This window comes from Coenobita brevimanus, chromosome 95, assembly GCF_032717465.1.
Source record: "Coenobita brevimanus isolate Jiangsu-jjx chromosome 95, ASM3271746v2, whole genome shotgun sequence".
NCBI lineage: Eukaryota > Metazoa > Arthropoda > Malacostraca > Decapoda > Coenobitidae > Coenobita > Coenobita brevimanus.
Genome location: NC_137048.1, coordinates 18,170,417 through 18,179,453, shown reverse-complemented (window position 1 = coordinate 18,179,453; position 9,037 = coordinate 18,170,417).

Below are 9,037 nucleotides of genomic sequence, written 5' to 3'. Positions count from 1 at the left end.
AAAAAGGTATTATATGACAGTATTGTGATACCAACTCTGATGTACGGAAGTGAAGCTTGGACGTTGTTGGAGGGACACAAGTCAAGAGAGCATTGGAAATGAGTTATTTGTGAGGAGCCTGTGGAGTCACATGGAGAGACAGACTGACAAATGAGGATGTGAAGGAGCGTTGTGGTGTGGATGTGGCTGTGATAGGAAGCATTAGGAGAAACATACTGAGGTGGTTTGCCCATGTGGAGAGGATGGAGAGTGAGAGACTAACGAGGAGAGTGTATGCGAGTGAGGTGGAGGGGGAGAGAGGGAGGGGAAGGCCAAAGATGAGATGGAGGGATGGAGTGGAGTGGTATATGAAAGAGGGGTGTGTGAATTGGGAGCAGGGCAGTGAAATGGCGGGGGACAGGGTGACGTGGAGGAGGTTTGTTGCGGCCACTCCATATATGGGATTAAGGCATCTGGCAATATATACATATATATATATATATATATATATATATATATATATATATATATTGTGTTTGATGGAAAGGATGCAAAATGACAAAATCTCCACCACGTTGAGATTCATGAACTATAACTGACAACCATTTCTCTGGCGCCACGTTACCTTCATAATTACGTTCCCCACTTTCCCCTTCCACCGTTGTTAATATTATTATTATTATTTTTTTTTTAACTACTGGTAATAGTCAGGGTCAGTAACTTGCCTATAGGCCTAATTTCGCTGCGCCATAAGACATGTCTGTCACTTTCCTTGCAGACACATTTAACAGACAGTATCAACTGCAGGCAGGGACACCATCAAAGCTGCTTCTTGCTGAAGAACATTAGCGAGTAAACGAAGAAAGTAACTGAGCTAGCTAACATTAGTTCCCGACTGAACAGCCCCCTTTGGTCGCAGATTGTGTGTGTGTGTGTGTGTGTGTGTGTGTGTGTGTGTGTGTGTGTGTGTGTGTGTGTGTGTGTGTGTCCACGAGAGGCCACGTGTGTCTCCTGCAATTAGGTCGTTCATTCTTCCGTGCCTGCCAGTGGAACGTTTAGAAGTGAAAGACACTAGGAAAACCATTGCATGTTGAGCCGCCCTTTTTCTGGAAAGTTTATTGCTTCAAGGATTTCCATGCCCCCCTCCCCCCCCACACACATCAGTCAGCCAGACACCTAAAGCCCGTAAGGGTTGACCACAAATAAATCGCCTCTAAGTCGCTCTGTCCCCCGCCATTTTGCTGCTCTCCCCCCAGCTCTCACACCCCTCTCTCCACTCTATCCCCCCTCCTATCTCTCCTCCCTCCACCTCACCCACATACACTCTCCTCGTTAGTATCTCGCTTTCCATCCTTTCCATATGGCCAAACCACCTCACTGTATTTCTCCTAACGCTTTGTATCACATCCACATTCACACCACAAAACTCCATCACTACCTAATTTGTCAATCTATCTCTCTATGTAAATCCACATGCTCCTCTGAAAAACTCATTTCCACTTCTCTCACCCTTGACTTGTGTCCTTCCAACAAGGTCTAATCTTTGTTTCCATATGTTAGACTTGGTATCACAATACTACCATGCAACGACTTTTTTACTTCACTGCTTACTTCCATATTTCTTATCACTGCTTTAAAGAATCAGCAATCTTTCTTCCCTACTGTACTCTTTCAAGCACTTCATCCTTCAAATTTCCATCCTTACCCATTGTCACGAATCAAATTCGCGACATTTCCCTTTTGTGAGAAGCCACGAACTATTAGTGGAAAACTCACTGTTTATCGTTCAGTTAACCGCTCATTCGGATGGAAGCTTTGTCAAATCAATTTTTCATTGTCATACGTGATCGTCTCTGTGTGAGACATTAGCGCTTCCGCTGAGCGATTTGTTTTGGGCGCGTTTCGCTCACTTGACCGTTAGAATAATGCGGCCTACTGCTCCCCCTTTTTTCCCACGACTTACTCAGTCGAGTGTTTGCTCTGACGGAGAGAGGTTCTGTGCTCCAGCAGTGTGAGAGGTCAACCCAAGCTCCACAAGATCAGAGCTCCAAGCTCCCACCCTTGGTGATACAAAGCATTCATTGTCCAGTATTTCCTTTCGTTTTCCTAGTCTTAAGAGTTTAATTAAGGTGTTTTTCCTAGGCATAAGAATTTAGCTCAAGTGAGTGAGTGAGTGCGATCTCATTTATTTGATTTTGAATTGTAACGTTAAATTTATTTTGTAATCAATAAATTTAACAGTTCTTTTTCTTGAGCTTAATGTAAAGTAAACTCTTGTTTCATTTCTCCATAATTAAGCTTATTTCCCATATAGCTCCTAGCTTGCATAAACGTTTGCCATTCATAACTGGTACTTAAGCCAGTCTTGTATTAAACTTAAAATCCGTTGTGCCTCCTAGGAGTTAAGCACCAGCAAGAACCTGATGCTATTATTAGTATTAGTTATTTATTGTCAGGGGTGAAGTAACTTTCTCCAGAGGCTAACAGTAACAGCAATGGAGTAATTAGTCTCTGCTGTGTACTGTTGAGAAAGTTTATAAATTCTCGTTCTTAGAGAATCGTGCGATGCAGGCCAGCGTAAAGTAATCGTTGCTTGATTTAGCAAGACAATCATTGTCCCTGCTCTGCAATATTATTGAATATTATTATCAATTAAATAATATTTAGCATTTATTTTAAAAACACCGTGATATTTTAAAAACCCCGTGACAATTGGCGACCTCATTCCAGGATATTAACTCCTAGCTCTAAAGCTATTCACGAGATAGTGCTCACTCGTTCATATTTAGGTATTTATAATTAAAGTTTATAGGCACAAGTTTACTGGTGTTTACCGTTAATTTAGCAAGTGAATTTTTGCTTTGTTAATCTATAGAGTATGTACTTTACTCTATTTAGTACTTTATTTTTGGTAACGCCAGACGATTTTATTCGCTCCTGGGTAGTCGCTGTACCCATTGTGTTTATTATTGAGTCTTCCCAGTCATTTACATTTTTTATTTATTCTTTGCCAGTTAACTAGATAAAACTGGTCACCACTAGCTTGTGTCTGTATTCCTTATTTGTGTTATTAGTATTTGTTTGCGAAGCAGTCAGTACTCAGTTTCGGTTTGCTTAGTAAATTAGCGCCATGGCTACCACTGTATTTTTACAGGAAGCCAAAGAAATGGGTCTTTCGGACCCAACCGAAATTAAAGAGTATATACTCTCACGGCATAATCAGGAGCAGCGTGAGAAAGAGCGCAAATACGAGCGTGAACAACATGAACGTGAGCGAGAACAGCGCGAATACGAGCACGAACAACATGAACGTGAGCGAGAACAGCGCGAATACGAGCGAGAACAGCGCGAACACGAGCTAGTACAAGAGCGAGAACAGCGTGAATACGAGCGTGAACAACGAGACAGAGAACGAGAACACGAACGTGCCGAGCGAGAAGCGTGCGAAAAACATGAACTTGAAGTGCTGAAGCTCAAGCGAGATTCCTTGGCTTCAGACACGTCTGGTACAGTTGGTCCAAGCTCCACGAGCGTTCCCCCTGCACATGTCCTGGCGACCCCACGCATCAAGCTTCCTTCATGCAAGGAAAGCGAGCGAATCAAGCCGTACATAGCTCGTTTTGAGGACATGGCAGACATGTATCAACTGGATGAGGCAGCTAAGAGGCTTCAGTTTCTTAGCCTATTTGAGGGCCCTGCCCTCGATATTCTCCACAGAATTCGTGGAGACAATCTCACATATGAGATGATGAAAGCTGCACTCATTAAGGTGTATGGTCTCACAGTAGACGACGCCAAAGTTCAGTTCATGCGAGCTCGTCTCCAAGACAAGGAGACAGCTGTTCAGTTCCTTGATCGTTTCACAGCATACTTAAATGAGTGGATGGAGAAAGATGAATCTCCTTCCACGCATGAGGGGATAATTGACCTTATGCTGCATACACAGCTAGAGAGGTCGTGGCCTGCTGAGCTCAGAGCACAGCTTAAGATCTGCCAGGTGAAAGATGCCAGCCAAATGGCAGAGAAGGCTGACGCATTCTTTACTGCATACGGGTATCAAATTCGAAAGCAAAACACCTGGAACAGAAAACCTGATAAATCTGGGAAATCGTCTCAGACTGAACCCCAGCAACAAGGCCATTCTCAGAATAATGGCCAAGGTCCAAAACCACAGTGGAAGGACCAGGGGCAAAACACTCAGAAACCTGAGTGGAAGAGGTACAACAAGTACCCTAACCAGCAGCAGTACTCGTATCAGCCACGCAACCGACCGTCGGGACAAACTTTTTCACCACCAGCTCAAAAGAGGCAGGAAGCGAACACAGCCTTCATTCCTCAGCAGCAGCACGGTGGTCACGTCCCTACCAGTATGGGTACTCCCCCACAGTTCACTAGTCCCACCGTGACAGTGAACCCCCCTCCACAGATGGCCAATGTTCCATCTTCTCAAGTATATAATTCACAAGGCACAATGTTTCCCGCATCAATTCAGCAACCTCATGAGTGGCTAGCTGCTTCCTCCACAGGTTCTCCCACAGGTGACAGTACCTTCCTTGTTCAGCCAGGGTTTGTGGGAGACATTCCTGTGAAGGTCCTGAGAGATAATGGATCCTCACGTTGCTCTGTCAAGCAGAGTCTAGTTCAGCCTGAGCAGTACACAGGTCGAAAGATCCAAGCTAACTTTATTGATGGATCAGTGAGATTGTTCCCTGAGGCATGTATCCAGGTGGCATCTCCATTTTATACTGGTACGTCACTCGCAGTTGTCATGCCAGAACCCTTATTTGACCTCATCATCGGCAACATTTCTGGAGTCAAGGATAGTTGCACCGAACATGATGCTACTCAGACTTCGGCTGCTGCGGTAACACGAGCCATGACTGAGGCTCCAGACTGTGTCACCCCAGTGATCACTGAATTGCCGCAAGATCTGATGTGTAGTCAACTTGTTGTACAAGAACAACATTCTGACCCGACACTTGCTGCCGTGCGGAACAAACAAAAGGGTCGAGTGATAAAGTATTCATGGGGAAGTAGAGCCAAGTTCCTTCGCAAACAAGGACGGCTCTACCGTGAGTCACGAACACCCGAGGGTGAGGATCGACTGCAGTTTGTCGTCCCCACCAAGTACCGCCTAGCAGTGTTACAATGAGGTCATTGTTCAGCCTCAGGGTCACATTGGGAAAAGGAAGACCCAGGGCCGTATCCGAGCTGACTTTTTCTGGCCAGGGATGGGACGAGACATAGATAGTTTTGTCTGTTCCTGCAGTGTGTGCCAAAGTATCACCACTAATCAGGGACATGCCCTTCCTGTGACATTTGTAACCACACCCGTAATCTCTGAGACAGTTGAGAGACAGGGTAATGGTGAAGTGGGTGCAGACCTGACGTCTCACCCATTGGCCCCACAGGACACATTATGTCCAGGGCCTGTACATACATATTATGTACCGTAAGTTAAGGGGGAAGTTCGAGAGAGAACTCCACAGAGGCGACTCGAGGCTATGGAAGACCCGAGTTTGCACAAGGATTCTCAGCTCCCCGATACTAATATAAGTACTGTAGGTTAAGGGGGAAGTTCGAGAGAGAACTCCGCATAGGCGACTTGAGGCTATGGAAGACCCAAGTTTGCACAAGGATTCTCAGCTCCCTGATACTAATATAAGTACTGTAGGTTAAGGGGGAAGTTCGAGAGAGAACTCCGCAGAGGCGACTTGAGGCTACGGAAGACCCGAGTTTGCGCAAGGATTCTCAGCTCCCCGATACTAATATAAGTACTGTAGGTTAAGGGGGAAGTTCAAGAGAGAACTCTGAAGAGGCGACTCGAGGCTATGGAAGACCCGAGTTTGCACAAGGATTCTCAGCTCCCCGATATTAATATAAGTACTGTAGGTTAAGGAGGAAGTGAGAACTCCGCAGAGGCGACTTGAGGCTATGGAAGACCCGAGTTTGCACAAGGATTCTCAGCTCCCCGATACTAATATAAGTACTGTAGGTTAAGGGGGAAGTTCGAGAGAGAACTCCACAGAGGCGACTCGAGGCTATGGAAGACCCGAGTTTGCACAAGGATTCTCAGCTTCCCGATATTAATATAAGTACTGTAGGTTAAGGCACAGGTTGAGGACCCGTGTGCAGTTCGAGGCTATGGAAGACCCGAGTTGGCACAAGGATTCTCAAGTTGCTGACAGTAATCGTGTGCTATAATTAATGGCGACCTCGAATGTACGAAGCTTAGGCTGTCACTTGTATTTTTCAGCCAGAGCGTACTTTTTGTAGCATGTGCTGATTGCTAGGGAGAGAGAGTAATTGTAACTTAATAAGAATTTTGTCTCATTGACACTTTTGATGCTCCACCTTAATTAGTTTTGCAGGTACAGCAATGGGTGTAGCAGTTTTGCTGTGCGGGCCAGCTGATCGTCTGCAGCACGCTGCCGCCTTTTCTTCTCTGCCTTCGTCGTCGCCATATTATTATTTACTATGTCATTTTACACGTAGGTACAGTTACACTACAACTGTCACACCTACACCGTGTATTACATACACCACGCTACACAACAATTAGTTATCAGTGTAAATGTAGCCAATTTTCGCTCAGTTTGACCTGAGTACAGGATTTTCACCATCGTCACGGAGTTTTTCCCTCAAGCTTGTTTCTATTAACGTAAATACGAGTTTTTTTTTCACTCACTGGCGACTGCGACTTTCTCCTGTAGCAGGATAGCACACACATCACAGTGTGAATCTTCTGTGAATGAGTTAGGATGTGTACATATATATATATATCCACAAATTTTTTCCCATAAGGAAAAAATTTAATTTTGTAGGGGCGTAATGTCACGAATCAAATTCGCGACATTTCCCTTTTGTGAGAAGCCACGAACTATTAGTGGAAAACTCACTGTTTATCGTTCAGTTAACCGCTCATTCAGACGGAAGCTTTGTCAAATCAATTTTTCATTGTCATACGTGATCGTCTCTGTGTGAGACATTAGCCCTTCCGCTGAGCGATTTGTTTTGGGCGCGTTTCGCTCACTTGACCGTTAGAATAATGCGGCCTACTGCTCCCCCTTTTTTCCCACGACTTCCTCAGTCGAGTGTTTGCTCTGACGGAGAGAGGTTCTGTGCTCCAGCAGTGTGAGAGGTCAACCGAAGCTCCACAAGATCACAGCTCCAAGCTCCCACCCTTGGTGATACAAAGCATTCATCGTCCAGTATTTCCTTTCGTTTTCCTAGTCTTAAGAGTTTAATTAAGGTGTTTTTCCTAGGCGTAAGAATTTAGCTCAAGTGAGTGAGTGAGTGCGATCTCATTAATTTGATTTTGAATTGTAACGTTAAATTTATTTTGTAATCAATAAATTTAACAGTTCTTTTTCTTGAGCTTAATGTAAAGTAAACTCTTGTTTCATTTCTCCATAATTAAGCTTATTTTCCATATAGCTCCTAGCTTGCATAAACGTTTGCCATTCATAACTGGTACTTAGGCCAGTCTTGTATTAAACTTAAAATCCGTTGTGCCTCCTAGGAGTTAAGCACCAGCAAGAACCTGATGCTATTATTAGTATTAGTTATTTATTGTCAGGGGTGAAGTAACTTTCTCCAGAGGCTAACAGCAACAGCAATGGAGTAATTAGTCTCTGCTGTGTACTGTTGAGAAAGTTTATAAATTCCCGTTCTTAGAGAATCGTGCGAAGCAGGCCAGCGTAAAGTAATCGTTGCTTGATTTAGCAAGACAATCATTGTCCCTGCTCTGCAATATTATTGAATATTATTATCAATTAAATAATATTTAGCATTTATTTTAAAAACACCGTGATATTTTAAAAACCCTGTGACAATTGACGACCTCATTCCAGGATATTAAATCCTAGCTCTAAAGCTATTCACGAGTTAGTGCTCACTCGTTCATATTTAGGTATTTATAATTAAAGTTTATAGGCACAAGTTTACTGGTGTTTACCGTTAATTTAGCAAGTGAATTTTTGCTTTATTAATCCATAGAGTACTTAACTCTATTTAGTACTTTATTTTTGGTAACGCCAGACGATTTTATTCGCTCCTGGGTAGTCGCTGTACCCATTGTGTTTATTATTGAGTCTTCCCAGTCATTTACATTTTTTATTTATTCTTTGCCAGTTAACTAGATAAAACTGGTCACCACTAGCTTGTGTCTGTATTCTTTATTTGTGTTATTAGCATTCGTTTGCGAAGCAGTCAGTACGCAGTTTCGGTTTGCTTAGTAAATTAGCGCCATTGCTACCACTGTATTTTTACAGGAAGCCAAAGAAATGGGTCTTTCGGACCCAACCGAAATTAAAGAGTATATACTCTCACGGCATAATCAAGAGCAGCGTGAGAAAGAGCGCGAACAACATGAACGTGAGCGAGAACAGCGCGAATACGATCGCGAACAACATGAACGTGAGCGAGAACAGCGCGAATACGAGCGAGAACAGCGTGAACACGAGCTAGTACAAGAGCGAGAACAGCGCGAATACGAGCGTGAACAACGAGACAGAGAACGAGAACACGAACGTGCCGAGTGAGAAGCGCGCGAAAAACATGAACTTGAAGTGCTGAAGCTCAAGCGAGATTCCTTGGCTTCAGACACGTCTGGTGCAGTTGGTCCAAACTCCACGAGCGTTCCCTTTGCATATGTCCTGGCGACCCCACGCATCAAGCTTCCTTCATACAAGGAAAGCGAGCGAATCGAGCCGTACATAGCTCGTTTTGAGGACATGGCAGACATGTATCAACTGGATGAGGCAGCTAAGCGGCTTCAGTTTCTTAGACTATTTGAGGGCCCTGCCCTCGATATTCTCCACAGAATTCGTGGAGACAATCTCACATATGAGATGATGAAAGCTGCACTCATTAAGGCGTATGGTCTCACAGTAGACGACGCCAAAGTTCACTTCATGCGAGCTCGTCTCCAAGACAAGGAGACAGCTGTTCAGTTCCTTGATCGTCTCACAGCTTACTTAAATGAGTGGATGGAGAAAGATGAAACTCCTTCCACGCGTGAGGGGATAATTGACCTTATGCTGCGTACACAGCTAGA